We start from the raw sequence: 19,452 nt of genomic DNA on the forward strand, positions 1-19,452 counted from the left end.
TTCACAGCTGCTGTGCAGTCCCATCTGTGGGATTTGTTTCATGGTTATTCCCAGGTCACAGATTGGCAGGTTTTGTTTTGGTTTTGTTTTGTAATAAAACATACAGTTGAGATGAGCAAATGACCCTCAATCACTTGAACATGCAAATCAGCATTCAACCAATGGCCCACAGCCCACACGAATGCTTTGGGGTAAGGTGAGGTTGTTGGTTCATCTAGGTTGTCACAAGCGGTTTGGATGTGCGGAAGTCTCCTAGGAAAATGTACCATGATTTTCCCAGGAAACTGAGGCTCTGGGAAGGGTCCCGACGCCAGCGCTTCTTAAGAGATGAGATCCAAGATGATCTCTGTTAGCTGCTTTTTATTGTACTCCTCGCCAGACATGGTTTGCTGCTGCCATGACATATGATTACCAATTGTTTCACTTTTCCCTCCCTGTCCCGGGAGAGCCTTGTGCTTTCTGGGGCCCTGTGTACCTGTATCAAATCCTTCTAGGAGGAAATCTCTCCCACTCGTAGGCAACTCGATGATGACGTATTTTTCTGTGTTTTTATGCCAATTCAAACTCCATCCCATTAAGGCTAGTTGAATCAGATCCTCCCAGTGCCTCCTGCCCTGCCCTTACATGACGAAACTTCTGGGAGTTGCATTAACTTTCATGGGCTGCCAGGGCATGACAGTAATTATTTCAGAATGCCCCAGAGTGCTCTGGTAACAGTGAATAAGTAATGGCATAGGGACGTCATCACTTAAGAAAGTAAGGCAGATGTGCACCTAACTTGATTATAAAAACCTCTACTGTCTTGTGTACGCTCAGTTCTCCCAATGAATATTGCAAAATAATGAATTTAAAATCAATTGATAATTATATATCCACCACACAGTATTACAGGAAGACAGGTCAGCATGTCAACAAACTCTATAGAGGCTACTTAAGAATGAGGATTATTCAAATAGAGGAAACTCTAGCCATATAGTGGAGATCAGAGATCAGAATTCAAGCCTAAAGGTTATGCACTACTCCATTCAGGGTCACCTGGGTGACTCGGTGGGCTAAGCCTCTGCCTTCGGCTCAGGTCATGATCTCAGGGTCCTGGGATCAAGCCCCAAATCAGGCTCTCTGCTTAGCAGGGAGCCTGCTTCCTCCTCTCTCTCTACCTGCCTCTCTGCCTACTTGTGATCTCTCTGTCAGATAAATGAATAAAATCTTAAAAAAAAAATACTCCATTCATATAGTTTCACCCCCTTCCAATTCAGGAGCTCAAAGTTATTATATCCTAAGATGTAACTGGATAAGGAAAATAACTGTTTCCCCCTTATTTGGTTTTTGGGGCACAAGTGGAGTTTTTACAAGGTTTTGAAAGAGAAGATAGGTCAGCAGGATTGGGAGGAAAAGGAATGTCAAATAAAGAAGCGTGTAGTTCACCGTGCAAGAAGCAGAGCAAAAGAGCGGCTTGATGTCTGGCCAGATGGAAGGGAATTTGAGAGCTGCCTGTCTGAATGAAGAAGGCCACTAAAAATTCATACGTATTTTTGTCCGTTTAGCTTTTTGGTTAAATATTGAGCCGATTCTCCCTGGCACTTGAATTCCCCCTGATTTTTCAGGTGGATATTAACTCCAGGCCTGCTAAATTACATGCCCATGATGAAATGATTCCATGAATCCAAATAGTGGTGTGACATTTTGCCTAATGGGAGTCTGTATTAGGAAGTCTCAGTCTTAGATGATTTTACCAGGTTTCCTTACCACAGAGATGTGGTTTAAAAAAATTAAAAATGTAGGGACGCCTGGATGGCTCAGTTGGTTAAGTGTCTGCCTTCAGCTTAGGTTGTGATCCCAGGGCCCTGGGATTGAGTCCTGCGTAGGGCTCCTTGCCCCGCGGGGAGTCTGCTTCTCCTTCTGTATGCCGCTCCCCTTGCTTGCCTCCCCTTCTCTCTTTCTCTCTGGCAAAATCTTAAAAAAAAAATTAAAATTTAAACAAATCAATGAGTATTCATTGAGAATCCACTGTGTGCAGAAACTCTTCAGTGGAAACCTGGGTGCATTGGAAAAAAGTGTGAGGTACTCACCCCAAAGAGGCGGGCAAGGTGGAAATCCATGAGGTAGTTAGTGAGAATGATGATGGCTATGCAGGAGCTATTACAGATCAGTGTGTGATCAGTTGTCATGTAGATGGTAATACTGCTAAGGGAGTTCTATGATGTTTAAAAATCTGGTCCCTAGTCAGTTTTATATTTTGGTTTCATATAGACTTGGGTACCATGTAGAAGCATTTAATATCAGAGAGATCTTTTATGGTGTTTTTGCTTCTCAACTTCTAGAAGCAATCTGGTATAGTAGGAAGGATATGAGCTTCTGAGCCAGAAAAGCTGTATTTGAGCCCTTTTCTCTAGCATTTACTGGTGTGCGATCTTGGACAGTTTAGTTTAATTATCTCAGCTGTCAAGTGGGGATAAGGTAATCACCTCTCAGTCCCACCCAACCTGATACTTTCTCAAGTGATTAATAAATGTTTGCTTATTTAAATCAATAAATCAATATTTTTGTATCATTTATTTCTGAGTATATTGGGCTATGGGTATTTACTAATTCATGGCCATGCCACACTGTGGCTTCTCTTAATGGCTTTCCATGTTTATTCACAAAAATTGTTTCCCATATATTCATCTTTTAAAGTAGTAAGTGGTCTTAAGAACAGCATATATAGTAGAAATATAATTCAGGGCACATGCAATTTTAAGTTTTTTAGTAGCCACATTAAACAGAGCTTTAACACATCTGAAAGTAATTTTGATAGTATTTTACCTAGTTCAGTATATCTAAAATATATTTCAACATGTAATCAGCATAAAATTATTAATAAGTATTTACATTTGGGAGGGGGAACTATTCCTTTAAAATCCAGTGTTTGGGGCACCTGGGTGGCTCAGTGGGTTAAGCCTCTGCCTTGGGCTCAGGTCATGATCTCAGGGTCCTGGGATCGAGCCCCGAATCAGGCTCTCTGCTCAGCGGGGAGCCTCCTTCCCCCTCTCTCTCTGCCTGCCTCCCTGCCTACTTGTGATCTCTCTCTCTCTCTCAAATAAATACATAAAATCTTTAAAAAAAAATGAAATCCAGTGTTTGTCTTACAACACCAGCACATCTACATTTGGACACCAAATGGGACAAAATACTTTATTTCTATTCATAAAATTGATAATTAAGTAGTTTCATCTATGCAGTTCTTCCAAACATAACTAAATTTTTTTCCTGACAACTGAATGAAGCATTTAAAGAAATTAAAATTAAAATTAAAATTGAGTAACTCAGTTGCTCTGGTCAGTTTCAGGGCTTAATAGCTCTCTGTGGCTAGCATGAAATAGCACATACAAGAAATTGTCTTGAATTATTTTTCAGTAAGATCTTGGACTTCCAGGCATTTCATCATTTCATCATATAAAATAAAGATACTTCTAAACCTGGATTTCATTTTGGGAGTTGCCTTATACTGACTGTGCTTAGTGGTAACTTAGTGCTTAGTGGTAACTTCTGACATCCAGCTTGTCATTCTGTCTGCTAGATTTATGAGATCTTCTTTGAATGAAACTTTTTAGATTAGCCTAATAAAAGTTTAGTTAATTCAAAAATGCTGCAGGATTGTTGTCTTGTCCTAGCATAAGTCTGAATTTATCCTATTTGCAAATGAATAGTCCGAGTCTCTGGCTGTGTGACTTGCCCAAGGACCTGTGGCTAGCTAGTTGTGCGGGGAAGATAGACCTTAAACACAGACTTGAGGATCCATGCTGGCACGGAATCTATATTTTGCTTCATTTAGGTGCAGGTGGGTTTCTGTTACCCTGCTCTGGACACAACATCTTACCTGAAGGAGGACCCTTCACTGGGTCATATTTTTTGATTCTCCAAAGTATCAATAACCCAAAATGCGAAGAGAACATCTGCATGGTCTCAGAATCTTCCTTGGGAAGAGCAAGGTTATGGAAATGAAGGTGATGGGGAAAGAAAATTCCTTCGCAATAAAAAGCTCCCCACTCCAATGCACTAGTAAAGGCAAATTTAACTTGGGAGAAAAACAATTATAGCCCCCAAAATAGTGATGCTCTTACGCCATACATTTCTGTGTGTACTTTTCACTTTTGGAAATTTCTCTTTACTTCTGAGTAAAACCAGTATAGATGATTCATAAGCACTGAATGGAAATGGCCTTGGGATATTAAGCTGCATAGTTCCCTAACACTCAACGTAGCCTGTTCTTAAACATTGTTGGATTCTATATGCTTTCTTAATGAGTGGCCCAAAAGGCTTTGGGCTAATTTCCTGAGCTCTTGGCATTAACCATGTCAGTAGATATTACACATCTTATAGAAAAGGTCAATATCTTCAGTCAAAACTTCAAATTCAGAAATCTTGATTTAAAGGATTCTCTGATGCAAATAGTTATTTACTCTCATTCTGACTGTACTTCCCTGAACTCTGGTCACTGAGTTAATCAGAATTGGATTCCCATGGTTTATTTTATTAGGTATTTAGCTATTTGGGATGAAAATATAATCTTTCAGAATTTTTCACCCTTCGTTGACATCATGTCCTCTAGCACACACGCCCCCCCCCACCCTTTTTTTTGGGGGGGGGTGGGGCAACCATTCAGAAATGTCTTTAAGGACTACTAATGGATTCCATCCAGGTTTACTCTAAAATGAATGGCATTGCCTGGCCTTTGTTGGCATAATCATTAATTGTGTGAGTACTTTTAAGAAATTTTGCCTCCATCACTTGATTTTACCTTTTGATTTTCTACATGCCATTTGCTTGAGTTGTGTACAAATAAAATTTAGAGGAGAATTTGTGGTAGTCTGTGTATAAAGTACGTAGGTTTGGGATTGACATCTATTTGGGGCAGAACAGAGGAACCCATGATGCTGTTTTAAGGTAAGCAACAAATTAAGGACAGAATAAGCAAATCCTAAGATTTTTAGGTTTACTTCTTTCATTACATTGGAAGTCTGCAAGTTTGAGGTTACCGGCTTGACAGCTCTGTTCAAACGGTAACTATTTCAGACTTTCCTCTGCATTCCCTGTCTAGAGAGACAGTTGCAAGGATGCTCAATTATCATTCATTATTACATATTCCCAGAGGCCATCGTAGCTTCTGAACCTGGCCCGTACATCAGAATCACTCTAGCCTCATCAGAGGTTGAGATGTTCTCCATCTCTTTGAGGCCCTGGAGTCTGTACTTTGTAAAGAGCTCTCCAGCACTGGATCATTTCTGGGCTTTTTCAGGCCCTCTCCCCCCAAAATAAATGAGTGAAATTTAAGCAATCAGATCAATACCATAGACCTCCAGAATCGTAGAACTTAAAGACTGTAGGCAAGGGAGAGATGCAGTTAGGGAATATAATTGTAGAACAAGGGAATGTTTATAAGGTGATTGAAGGAAATGAGGAGAGAAACTTTTTGGAGCAGAAACATTTAGAGTACATAAGAACATGTAACATGTTAATTCTTTCACTTCTCATCCACGAAGAATCCCTTCTGCTTCTCCTCCCCAAGGCTGGGTTTAAGTCCGCCTGGTAACTTACACCACGGGTGATGCATGGAAGCTTAAGAGAGCCTCCCATGCAGGTTCAGATGATCTGTACCTAATAAGCAATGCACACCTGTTGGGAGAACGCTGTTTTCATGGTGGCTTGCTTCCAGAGGCACCCTGTGCCAAGACAAACCAGTATTTTCCTAGAGGTCTTCCTGGTAAACATTTTCATTCTGCATGTGTTTGCAGTATATGTCTTGAGGCAATGACACACTTGGCAAACCCCGCCTACTACTAGATGCCTCCTTGATAGCTAGGCACAATGACACATTGTCTTTTTTAGGAGCTCTCCCATCTTATTATGGTTTCTACACGTAAGGGGCAAGGCTGCAGGTGATGTTTGCTTAAGGTGTGCTTAATTCTGCTGTGGTACTTGATTCCTACCTTAAGATGACCTCTGAGGTTCTTTGTTTCTGAAAGATTTATTAATACAGATGCATGAATATATTCTGTACTGTGTTACATCATGGAAAAAGAGTGAAGAGACAGAATCCTTTTGGCACTGGCATCTTTTGTTAGCTGTAATATTTCTGTGATAATACCTTAACACTTTATTTACTAAATTTCTAGAAAGAGTAATGTGCAGGTTACTATGCATATGAAATGGAACCACTTGATTACTGAATTGTTTCATTAAAGATATCGCAAACTAGTTCTAAAAGCTCAATGAGAAATATTGGATTGATAAGCAATGATAAAAAACAAAGCAAGAGTCATCATCAGCTTAACTTTTTTTTTATCACTTCAAGGTGTTGAATGAAATAGTGTTTAATATAATAATTTTAAAAGCTGGCTTTTTTGTTAAGCTGGAAAAAACTTCTTGGTTGGTGTCTAAAGGATATTTCTTGCTTTCCATAATACGGTAGTATGGATTGACATTGACATTAAAGAAGGTGAATAGACTGTGAGGCTACATTTAATGAGAGTGGTTATGTGGTCTAACCTTCATGCTAATAAAGTAGCGATCAGTCAGACAGTCGCCTAAGAACAATCTTTCCTGAAACAGTGAGGTAAATGAAACATACCCAGAAACTTCGTTGCAACTTCAAAGCTTGTGATCAGATTTGGACTTTCATTTGCCCTTAAAAATATTTGTGGTAATGCCACCAGGCCACCCAGAAGCAGAGAGGAAATTTTTATGACTATTAGATTAACTGTTAAAGTAATAATTTAATTTAGATTTGAGTGTTATTATGGAGCTATCAATTAAACATACCAGTAATCCAGTTGATGTTATTTATTAAATTTAGATTAGATTAATATAGTTTAAAATGTATGACATTTATTTAGCCTCATCAGGGAACAAATGATCTCTGAGTAAACCTCTCCCAGCCATGAAGCTTAAACCTTGAAGTGTCAAAACATTTTAACTTAATAATTTTGAACAGAATGCTTTCTGTTAATTACCTTAGTATTTTCTATATTATGTCTGTGACTATAGGATGCTAATATAGTTTAACCCTGTCTAAATGAATTCAGATCATTAGCAAATGTATTGATTAGTAAAGGTTCTATAATATATGGCTACCTTTGGAACTCTTGAAATGTTAAGGGTCAACTCTTTCTATGCTAAATTATCTTTCAATATCTATCCTTCAAAATTTTTATGTCTGCTTTTTTTTGTTCCTGATTTTTCAGTTACTATCAGCCATCAGCTGACAGCTGTCACTTACTCAACTGTCGGTGGACTTTAGGCATCTTCACCCACCCATAACTGCTTTTAATCTAACATAACTTGAGGAGGAAATTAGGGTGTGAGAATAATGTCCACCATAGGAGACATGTCCTCCAAGTGGAGACGGATGAGGTGAGATGGGAACTCTTAGCACAAAAAACTCTGAGCTTTAATAGAAGAACTTTATGCCATCTGTTTAGACTATAAGGATGCCTTTGATTATTCACTGATTCAACTTTTACTAGACACTAGGGGCCCAAAGATGAGAACAACGTTGTTTTTGCCCTAAGGATGCTCCCCCAAACTGGTACATGCCTGCCTATCACAGAGGAGCAAGTAGACCATGGAGGGCAGCAAATAAGGCTGTAATCTATGGAATTCAGCTGGGTTTTGAATAAGTGAAATTTCTGGATTAAATAAAAAATATTATTTGAGGGCTGCTCTTAAATGTATGCAAAGACAAATATGCTGCTTAGAAGTTCCAGTTTAGTGCGTGCGTGCGTGTGTGTGTGTGTGCGTACATAAATATATATACATGTCACATCTTCTTTTTTTTTTTTTTAAAGATTTTATTTATTTATTTACAGAGAGAGATACAAGTAGGCAGAGAGGCAAGCAGAGAGAGAGAGGGGGAAGCAGGCTCCCTGCTGTGGCGCCCCACATGCCACATCTTCTTTATCCATTCATCAGTTGATGGACTTTTGGGCTCTCTCCATAGTTTAGCTGTCTTGCTATTGGCAATGGTGTGGATGGAGCTAGAGTGTATTATGTTAATAAAATAAATCAGAGAAGGGGCACCTGGGTGGCTCAGTGGTTAAGCCGCTGCCTTCGGCTCAGGTCATGATCTCAGGGTCCTGGGATCGAGCCCCGCATCGGGCTCTCTGCTCAGCGGGGAGCCTGCTTCCTCCTCTCTGCCTGCCTCTCTGCCTGCTTGTGATCTCTCTCTGTCAAATAAATAAATAAAATCTTTAAATAAATAAATAAATAAATAAATAAAATAAATAAATCAGAGAAAAATATCATATGATCTCACTCATATGTAGAATTTAAGAAAGAAAACAGAGGAGCATATGGGAAAGGGGAAAAGAGAAAAAGGAGAAGGAAAAACAAGCCATAAGAGACCTTGAGTTTAAAGAACAAACTGAGGGTTGGTGGCGGGAGGTGGATGGGGGATGGGCTAGATGGGAAATGGGGATTATAGAGGGCCCTTGTGAGCACTGGGTGTTGTATGTAGGTGATGAATCCCGGAATTCTCCTCCAGACACCAATATTCCACTGTATGTTAACTAACAAAATTTAAATTCATAAAAAAGGAGGAAAAAATTAGAACGAAATAAAGACGTTCCAATTCATATTAAGGGAAGTACTAGAATAAAAATTAAATGCATTGACCCTGAGAGTCTGACAAACCTGCATCTGAATGACCTTGGGCAATCTGATTTTGATTCCTTACCATCACCTCTAAGAGGGAGATGTAATGCCTACATTTTCAGGTTGCTGTGAGGACTGTGTGAAAGGGTATGTGAAAAGGGCCTAGCAGAGTACTTGAATCCAGTTTAGTGCCCCATTAATATTCTCTTTTCTGCCTTTTCTTCCCCCCACTTCCCTTTGATGTTGTTTGGTAAGGGGCGTCTGTAAAAAGGTGAGAAATAAAATGACAAATACTTCTTTTCATATTCCTATGAGGCTGCCTGAAGTCATGTTCTTTTAATTGAATGACAGTCACATCATTTGGAAGGCTGGTCTAATAATAGCACCAGAGATTGGAAGCTGACAAAGTGCAAATTTTCAGTCAAGTCTTGGTTCCAGTTTAGATGTGAAAAGAAGAGACTTGAAAAAGAATCCTTGTTGCTGAAAACACAGATACCTCCATAGGCACACTCTTGGAATAGAATTGTGTGGACCCCTTTTTAGTAAAACATAAACCAAATGCCGCATGCGCCCAGCAGCCAACTCTTTAAAAAAGGTTAGAAAGCCCGAATGTGGGAGACTCAGTGGTGCCTTGGGACATCTTTGCTGGCGTCTTCGCTCACCTGAAGTGTTCATGTGGGTCATTTGGACGTGTTTCTCCTTCCTATAAAAGCCTTCAGTTCATCAGGCAATTCCCCATCCTGTGCTATTTTGTAATTCCAACCTCTATCACTAAAGAACGCCTTCGGTGACCCTGAGTAAATCAAGGATAGAAAATTACTTGGGTTTCATGCTCTTCGCTGTGTTAGTGAAGACATAGATTTTCATTGACCCTCACAGAAAACAGTCTGTCAGAAATAATGCCCACCGAAGGATCAATGAGTTACACTTTTGTTTTTAAGTAACTTTGCAGTTTTCTTTCTCAGTCTCTTCACTGGTCTAAACCTACTTCCTTTTGGGGGTGAGATACTTAATGTTCACCAATAAATAGTGGTTCCTTCTTGGTCTTATAAATGAAGCTTTTTTAACCAGTTGATTTAGGCTGTGCTTTTAAAATATTAGAACTTCGGATTTAAAAGCAATCGCTTTTCTTTACTGGTTGTATCAACAGATGTTCAGTGTTTCGTTTTTCCTTACGGGTGTATGGTTTCTCACTGACTCTTGGCTTCACATGGGGATTCTCTGCTATTGGTTTTGTCTGTAAGAATTTAAGCTGTTTAAAGCTGTTTGTGCTTGTGGCCAAGAGCTCCTGGTTCCCAAAGCAACGGTTTATCACCCGCCCCGAGTTATCTCTGCTCTTACATTTCTTCAATCACAGAACACAACAGCACAAGCCAGCTAGATCCGTGGGTAGCGCGTGCGTTCGGTATGCATGGACTGTTTATGGCGAGCCGTGTGGGTCGGGCTCATGTTCCTGGAGTGCTTTGAGCAGCTTTACTAATCTGTCAGCATAGTATGTTCTCGTGGATAAATATAGACATACGGGCACTCTGTGAGTTGTAGGTCACTGTCTTACTGTGCAGCTAAAAATTGTCCCGTTGGTATGAAGAGTCTGCCCTGGACCGAAGACCTGTTTTAGTTTGTCTTCTACTGTAGGTCTTTAGCACCTGACTAAAAATACACCTTGGCCAAAAATAAGAGAGCCCTACCTTGTGGCTGAGACACTTATGGTGCCAGGGAGCAACGGAATCATGGAGTCCGTCATTATGTTTTTTTGCTTTGGAACATAGTCTGTGTAGCAGTTCCAGACTGTTCGTTTGGGTTCCTTTTCAGGCTCATGGAGATTACAACAGCCTGTTGGAGACGATCCTGTGTGATCAGCTTCATAAAAGGGCTTGGTAGGTATGAAAGGCTGGGGACATGTATAGCGTGGATCATTGGTTGTTAAATGCTGAATGTAGGGAAGGTTCTCCTAAAGGTTTCAATGGATGGAGGCGGGGTGGGGGGGTGGGGGGTTGCTAATTACATCTGCATGTGGGGATTTACTTACAATGTCACCGTTCAGAGGCAGGAATAATGCTTTTTAAGTTTCTGTTTGGAATTGTGGTATTTCAGAGGTGATTTTTGTATATTAGTCTATGGGACAACAGGCTGTGATGTCATGGGATTTTTCTGTGCGCTGAAGTTTCACTAAAAGATTCAGTACAACTATCTGTGCTGCAAAATTGCCATCTGTAAAAGTAGCTTAGTGTGTATTTGGAAAATAGGTAATACCATTGCATTTTCTATTACAGCAGAAGTAGGATTTATGCTTGATTTCTTCTAAACATTAATGTAAATACGCAATTATTTTCTTTAAAGCATTGAAATAAGCCTGAGGCAGTTTTCCCCTTTGCTTTTGGCTTAGCCTTCTTTTTTTTTTTTTTTTTTTTAAAGATTTTATTTATTTATTTGACAGAGAGAAATTACAAGTAGATGGAGAGGCAGGCAGAGAGAGAGAGAGGGAAGCAGGCTCCCTGCTGAGCAGAGAGCCCGATGCGGGACTCGATCCCAGGACCCTGAGATCATGACCTGAGCCGAAGGCAGCGGCTTAACCCACTGAGCCACCCAGGCACCCCGAGGCTTAGCCTTCTTTAACACATACAAATCCAATGTTTTCTTTTATTGTTTCTGAATTAATAAAACAGGATATTATGGGTTAACCAACATTAAATGGGTCCAAGCTGCATGCCTCTGCTTTTCCTTTATCAGAGTAATAGTCTGGTTACATTAGTTCTAGCATAACCTTGTAAGCAGTATAGTACAAGAGTTCAGAAAAATTAATGAGAGGAGACTTCCATGACACAGGGTTAATTACATGCACCTTGGATATCGACCGTTTAACTTTCTATTTAATGAAGGTAGGAAAAGTTAATTTGTAAATGGTACAGGCACAACATATTGCTCTGATAGAGAAGAAACATTTTGTTTATTAATGATTTGGGAGATTTAATTACTTGTTAATTATTCTTCTGCACTATCTCTAATGAAACTATTAGATATTTGCACACGATACCATTCTGTTTCTGGGAATGAAATCTCTATTCGTCATTAATTTACTCCTTACTCTGTGGTTTAAAAAGTTGAGAGTGTGTTAGGAACTTTTTTTTTTCCTCTAAGAAATTTTCTTGTTGTTGATGTATAACAAGTGTACATATTTAATGATAAAACTTACAGTTTCATGTATTTGGAAAAAATGCTGCACCATAATAGGGCTTATGTGAACTACTTAGTATTTTTGTTGTTTGATATCTCTTGGATGCGTTACTAACCCTTACTATGTTTCCACTGAATGGACCACTCCCATGATCTGGCAGCCATCTTAGCTCCTTTTTACTTACTGCCTTTCTTGCTCCCAATATATAAACTTAATTTTTATAAGAGGTCAGCAACAACAAATATGTTTCTGTGAGTTCATAGATTTATCACCATCTCACTGCCTCAGATTATAAATTTTAGGTAGGCATGTATCAAGTGAATTTTATATAGTCATTGTACATTTATATAAGTATTTAAGAATCTAGTGAAACTTAAAATCTTTTTTTATTAAATGAGCTGTTATCAAAGTAAATAAGTACATGTGAACCAGTAATTTAATAAATGTTTTGTTGTTGACAAAATAAAAAACTAACTCAACTCCAAAGGACTTCACTTATTCAGTTAATATATTTAACAAACACTGAATGAGCTTCTGCTGTATACCCTGGAATGGAAGTTCTTCCTTTACTATAGATGTTGGAAATGTATCTTGTGTTGCCATGTATATTACATAATGCACAGACATAATGTCTATATCATATTTAGGTATAAATATATTATTGTATGCATATGTATGCATATATATTATTTAACAGAATGCATACTGCAATGCATATTATAACTGTGTGTATGCATTTTATAATATATAATTTTATAATAAAATAATGCATTCTTTATTAACAAAGACATATGTAGGACTAGACTCCCCTTCAGGTCACTGCATTCATCATGTAATCTGAAAGGGGATCCTGCAGGGGAATAGCTAAAACTTTGCTTTATGACCTTCATTTGTCAAAATATGGCAGCTTTTGGCACCGTTCCTGGTGGCCGTCGCTGCACATCAAGTCTGCTCTGTCCTCGTTGTCCCTTTAGGTTGGGTTCCTGTGTAATGCTTCCACTAGCACAGTGACAAAAACTTCTTTCAGAGACTGTGTTCTCTCTCCCTTGATGCCCAGCTTCAGTACGATTCTAATAAAATGGCTCGGGAAGCCGGGCTTGTCATTTGGGATAATGTCTAATGCCCAGATAATGGTTTGTGAGTGACTGCTGTTCCAACAGCCTCTAGAACCTTTTTGAGCAGGACCCACAGAAAAAAGCACATTTTGCATTTTGACCCCAAACACATACCCCATACATATGTGTAGGTGCAGACAGAGACTGAAAACAGAAGTTTTGTAAGTAATGCATAATTACCCTCACTGTGCAGGAGGTCATCACCCTGCTATTTTCTCTTCTATCTCATTGAACTCATCCTGGTTAGCACCCAGGAAATAGGTTTGATGATCGAGTAATGGGTCACAAGCCCCACTTTGATAAACTGCTTTCGAGATTTTATAAGCCAGACATGCTCAACACACCAATAACCACGTTCTCTACTGAAATGACATGCTGTCATCCATGATACTATATTCTACTCCTGGGCAGATTGCTTCATTTGTCAGCATCTTGCTTGATTGCAGAAATAGCTCTCTCAATAGACTTAATGTGAGTCTTGGTTTGATGTCGGGCTTCTAAGCTGAAGACAATTCATGACCTTATAGATCTTCATGCTTCCTTACTCCTTAATGCAGCAAATATTTATTGAGTATTAAGCTAGAAGGAGAGGATACAAAAGGAATAAAACAAATTCCTTGCCCTTGATTCACTTGGGCCTTGCTGCCCTTGCAGTGGGGAGCTAGGTAGAAAACCAATATATAATGTGTGATCAGTGGGAGATCAGTGCCCTGCAGGAGGGTAAAGATGGGTAGAGGGATAGAGGGAAGTACCAGGCAGTGGTTGGCCAGAAGGGAGTAAGCCACTCTCAAGTGTCCTTTCTTCCCTACTTCTATGAATTCCTACAACCCCAGTGCTCCCCACTCCCATTCTCTTATGCCTTGATGCCTTCTCTGACTGTATCTATCATTGGTTATTTCCAGGCCTCAACTTCATTGTCCCCATCCTAGAGAGCCCTGCCCTGCCCCCACAGTCACAGATATGTCACCCCTGTTCCCGTCACAGCACTTACTATTTTGTAATTATATTTCTGGGTGTATTTATTTTATAATGCCTGCCTCCCCTGCATATTAGCAGCTCCCCAGCAGCTAATACAGTGCTTGGAGTCGAGTAGGCCCTTGGTAAATATTAGCTGATTGAAGAAATGAAAAATGAATAAATGAAGCTAATGAATATTCTCCTAAATTTATGTGCTCTTCTAGCCTGACACTGCCTTGTGGCATCTTGTAGCTGAAAATGCTACATTTTTAAATCTTTCAGATTGTCTTTTTAAATGTATCTTTGAATTCTCCCCAGAACTTTGCAGAATAACTTATATATATCTAGGGTCGATGAAAATTTGTTATTCAGTGAACTGACTAACTGATCTCACTCATACACTTTTGAGACCCAAATATTTCTGAAGGGACTCAAACCGTATTGTGATATAGGTATGATAATGGATGACTGTGTAAATGACACCCTACATTCTTGTCATGTGTCCTAAGTGTAAATACTCTGAGACCCACGTCACTCATTCCATACATTTAATTTGTGTGGAAGGAGGTGGCTGGACCTAGGATCTGAGTGAACATTCAAACCTATGTCATGGAACCTGAATTAAAGATGGCATTTGATTTTTTTTAATGTATTTTTTTTAATTGAGTTCAGTTCCTCAATGGAATAATGAAGGAATAATAGTATTCCTTTGTTATTGCCATTATAAGATGTAGGCATTTTTTAATAAATGAGCCTTCTCTTTTAAAAAAGGTTTTATCATGAAATTTTTCAAACACAAAAGGGGAAAGAATAACAGTATAATGCACAATATATCACTATTACTGAGATTCAACAGTTATCAAGATTTTGCCAAGTTTGCTTCATTTATACCTTCTTTGTTAAAGCATTTCAAATCCAATAGAGATATTTCATTGAACTCTGTACAATCAGTATGCATTCTAGAAAATATGGATATGTTCTTCCCTACCCATAGTGCTAATTTCATACCTCACAAAACTGACCATAATTCTGTGATGTAACCTAATGTCCAATCCATACTCAAGGTGCTTTGATTGTCCTTTCCAGAAAGGTCTTTGAACAGTTGGGCTGCTTCAATCAAGATTCAGACAAGGTCCACACGTTATGTTTGGTTGTTCTGTCCCCTAAGTCTTTAATCACCCTACCCTTTTTTATCTCCTCTGTTGACTTGTAGAAATCAGTGCGGCTGTCCAATAAAATGTACCTAACTTTGAATTATCTCTTTGCTCCCTTAGGGTGACATTTAACTTGTTCCTGTATCCCCTTTGTTTTCTTGTAAATGGACATTAGCAACAATGTTTTGAAAACTTGATGAACATGGGCATAGGGCAAGTTACAACTCCCTCTCTGCCACCTGCCAAATTCATTTCTGTTCCAGTGGTAGGAGCGTGAAAGCCGCTGTCTCATTCAGATGCACATAGCCAACATCACTTTCAGTGGTTGGGTGCAGTAACTAGGACCAATATCCTGCCACTGATGGGGAATTTTGAGAAAGCTTCTAGAGTTGATACTCTAAAAATGCTTCTTAAACATCTTGGTTATCATAACATTTCACCAGGAAATCTGTTTTCATGTTTTTATTATTGGGAAAGGGTGATATGACTGGACTTCAGGTCCATCTGTATACGATTCACTTACTATCTTCCTTCCTGTTCCAGTAGACCCCATCCAGATTCCCATCTTCATTCTTTTTTTCATAGTAGGTGCAGTGGTCTTTAATTTGTATTGTCCTTCAAACAGTGCTCCTTTAGCCCACCCTACATACCACCAATTCAACTTTCTTCTCAGAAACCTGCTAGCACCCAGTTGTCCTCTCAGTAAAGTCTAAACTCATTGGCTTACCATTTAAGACTTTAATTCTAATCATTAAGAGCTAGAAACCTACATTTTTATGGGACTTAAGAGTTTAAGTTTTTCATATATATACTTGCTCAATTATTTCATTCACACAGAGCTGTATTATAGAATCGGATGGGTTCAGTTCAACAAATATTAAGTAAGTATAATTGTTTAATTAATTGTGCCAGACACGGTGCTAAGTACATGGAATCAAGACAAGATGGAATCCTGTTCTTGAAATGTTACAGTTCCTTAGTGAAGAGAAAGTTTGAACATGTGTGCTAAGACAGGCCTGTGTGGTAGGAAGGTGAAGGGAGGAGGGACGGGGAGAGACATAGCAGGTAACTTCATGCACCTGTCATGCTAGTCCCTCTGCCTGGCTTGCCCTTTCTCCTCTCTGCCCATCAGAATTCTACCTGTCCTTTAAGACCTGGGTCGAATGCCTTCTATTCCATAGTATCTGGCTAATCAGTGGCACAGAAAGGAGTTGATGCCTCTGTCCTTCACAAGGCCTCTAGTACAGGGTTTTGTGAAAGGCAGACCCTGGGTACATAATTCTTTTTTAATGTTAATGCGAGTCTTGGGTTTGCAGGTAGGAAGAAAGGCAGGCTTCCTCACATGTCCACCTATAGTATAGGGAGTTGCCCGTCTCAGGAAGGTGAGTGGAACCAGAGAAGAAGTGGAAGAGTTAGGATCATCTGTAAAGCTTTCCTCCATAGAGAGGATAGATGATACAGTCTCACTGGTTCATATTAATTCAAGGGAAGGCAAGTGTTAGTTTTTAAAAAATTTTTGTATTTGAGTATAATTGACATGCAATGTTATATCAGTTTCAGGTATACAACATAGTGATTCAAGAAGCTTATACATTATGCTCCCCACATGTGTAGCTCCCATCTACAGAATAGTCATCATACAAGCTATTATAGTACTATTGACTCTATTCCCTGTGCTGTGTCTTTTGTCCCTGTGATTTACTCATTCCACAGCTGGAAGCTTCTACTTTCATTCCTCATCACCATTTTGCCACCCTGGTACCCCTGTGGCAACTATCAGTTTGTTCTCTGTATTTATAGTTCTGATTCTGCTTTTTATTCCTTTGTGGGGTTTGTTTGTTTTTTTAATTTTTTTAGATTCCATATGTGAGTGAAATCATGTGAAGTTTCTCTTCCTCAGTCTGATTTATTTCACTTAGCAGAATATCCTCTAGTCTATCCACATTGTTGCAAATGGCATGGTCTCACCCTTTGTGTGGCTATGCTATATTTCATTGTATAGATAGAGAGATAGATAGATACTTTCTTGTCCACTTGTCTGTTGGTGGCTAAGTGTTAACTATTATTTAAGTTCTGCAAGTCTTGAATAAGTGATATCTTATGACTTTTCAGTGTATATAATTTTTAAAGATTTTATTTATTTCTTTGAGAGAAAGAGAGAGAGTGAACATAAGCAGGCAGAGGGGCAGAGGCAGAGGGAGAAGCAAACTCCCCGCTGAGTAGGGAGCCAGATGCAGGGCTTGATCCCGGGACCCCGGGATCATGACCTGAGCTGAAGGCAGAAGTTTAATCCACTGAGCCACCCAGGTTCCTCTTCAACGTATATTCCTAGATAGTCATAGAATACTGGTGCAGCAAGGACAACCTGGCCGGCCTCTTTAAGAATAGCATATAAGGAAACTGAAGCCCAGTTGGTACACGTTCATCCGCCAAGTTCATGTGGAGCCAGACTTGGACTTTTGACTCCCCTTTCAGAGTTCTTCCTATGTTTTGCCTAAAGAGCATCGACTTAGTTAAAGTTAATGAAGCATATCTATAGGCAAATGGAATTAAAAACAATGTTATTGATTGGATTAATTGGTCTTTTTTGTTTTCCCATTTATTTATATTGGAGGCGTCAGGTTATAGTCCCAGGCCAGCAGCTTTGGCATAACATGGGACTGGTTAAAAATGCAGTTTACTGAGCCCCATCCCAGACCCACTGAATCAGGTGGGGCCCACCTTTCTGGGAGAATCTGATGTGCAGAGATTCTGATCACCACTGATTCACATTGTAATTCAACATATCTTTTTCAAAACTGTTTTTTTTTTAAAGATTCCATTTATTTATTTGACAGAAATCACAAGTAGGCAGAGAGACAGGCAGAGAGAGAGAGAGGAGGAAGCAGCCTCCCTGCTGAGCAGAGAGCCCGATGCGGGGCTCGATCCCAGGACTCTGGGATCATGACCTGAGCCAAAGGCAGAGGCTTTAAGCCACTGAGCCACCCAGGTGCCCCTATCTTTTTCAAAGTTAACGTTAAAAAAAAGTGCAAAGCCTTGTCCAAGTGATCACAAAGTTTGACTCAGTGGGTTGCAAATTAATGAGGTTTTGCAGCATAAAACAAGTCAGAAGAGGAAGAAATGGAAAGGAAAGAAAATGAGAGAAGGAGGAGAGGATGGCTAGGGAAGGGCACACGAATGAGAGCAGCTAGTCAGTTCTGTTGGGGAGAAGGAAGCTGAAATTCAGGATTATCCTGCCTCCAGCAGGTTATTCGATCTCCTTTTGGTGAGAAAGGACCTTGAAATGTCAATGTAACCTCATCTTCCTTTGCTCACAGATCTTGGCAGACATTCTTTCAGGCTCTGATGACAGTACCTACTTTGAAAATCGGGAAAGGTCCATGTAATTGCATCTTAGCAGATGACAGACATTTATAAAAGAAATCACTGAAGTGTTACTGTCATTTCTCTAAGATAAAATACTAGAAGGCAAAGGAAGGGAGAAAAGAAAATGGCAGCGATGCGATACTTCTATTCTCTTTATTGAGCTCCTTCACTCTCTCCCGGTATCCAGTCTTTGGGAGACCAGAGACAAAAATGTTTTGGAGAGGTCACAGACTGAACAGAAATTCAGTTGCTCCTTCTTTGAATAATAACCAGTTAAAGTTGATATCATCAGTGTATCTAGGAAGGTGCGTCTAAGGTGTGTGTCCTAATCAGATTTCATGTATTTTATGGGTCTTCAATTCTTTTTTTTTTTTTTTAAAGATTTCATTTATTTATTTGATGAGGGAGAGCACAGCAGGGTGAGCAGCAGAGGGAGAGGGAGAAGCAGGCTCCCCACTGAGCAGGGAGCCCGAAGTGGAGCTCGATCCCAGGACCCTGGGATCGTGACCTGAGCCAAAAGGCAGCCACCCAACCCACTGAGCCACTCAGGCATCCCCTGGGCCTTTAATTCTTATCTCTTTTTTTGTACTCCTAGGCCTTTCCAAAGCCCTTCTCTAGGTTAAAAGATGCATTCAAGTTTAAGAGGGCAGACAACTTGGTAGGAGGGGCTCCATGGCTGGCAGTTATGTTAGCCTTTCTAGAAAATCAGCAACTATACTGATCTATAGGAAGGTTCCTTCTCCAAGTCACAACATTTATATTTCATCTCATCATCCCTTAATGTCCCTAGACTGGCTCATACCCAGGCCAAAGTAAGGGAACCCACTTTATTCAGTCTTCACCATAGACATCTGGTTTGTTTTTAAATTCAGGGTCATTTGAGAAGGTCAGAATATATGCTATCAGAGAAATATGGAGTCAGATCCTGGGTCAACCACTCTGTGGCCTTAGGCAAGACACTTCATCTCTCTCAACCTACATGGTTTTATCTGTAAAAGTGAGATTGTTTGGCCTCCTAGGATTATTTCTGAGGGTTAAGACATTAATTGTCCTA

The 19,452-nt window shown here is 39.7% G+C and overlaps 1 protein-coding gene across 6 annotated transcripts in view; it reads left to right on the forward strand.

Annotated features, from left to right (window-relative positions):
* The window catches only part of FRY (FRY microtubule binding protein), a 349,740-nt gene that overhangs the window by 102,624 nt on the left and 227,664 nt on the right, over positions 1-19,452 (forward strand). Inside the window, exon 1 of one of the 6 annotated variants that reach the window (XM_044249554.1) lies at positions 10,483-10,508. The exons of the other annotated variants lie outside the window; for them this stretch is intronic. The gene's annotated coding sequence lies outside the window, so the exon portion shown is untranslated. Of the gene's footprint in view, positions 1-10,482; positions 10,509-19,452 lie in introns of those variants that run through there. 6 annotated transcript variants of the gene reach the window in all.

The sequence above is a fragment of the Neovison vison genome, chromosome 5 (assembly GCF_020171115.1).
Source record: "Neovison vison isolate M4711 chromosome 5, ASM_NN_V1, whole genome shotgun sequence".
Classification (NCBI taxonomy): domain Eukaryota; kingdom Metazoa; phylum Chordata; class Mammalia; order Carnivora; family Mustelidae; genus Neogale; species Neogale vison.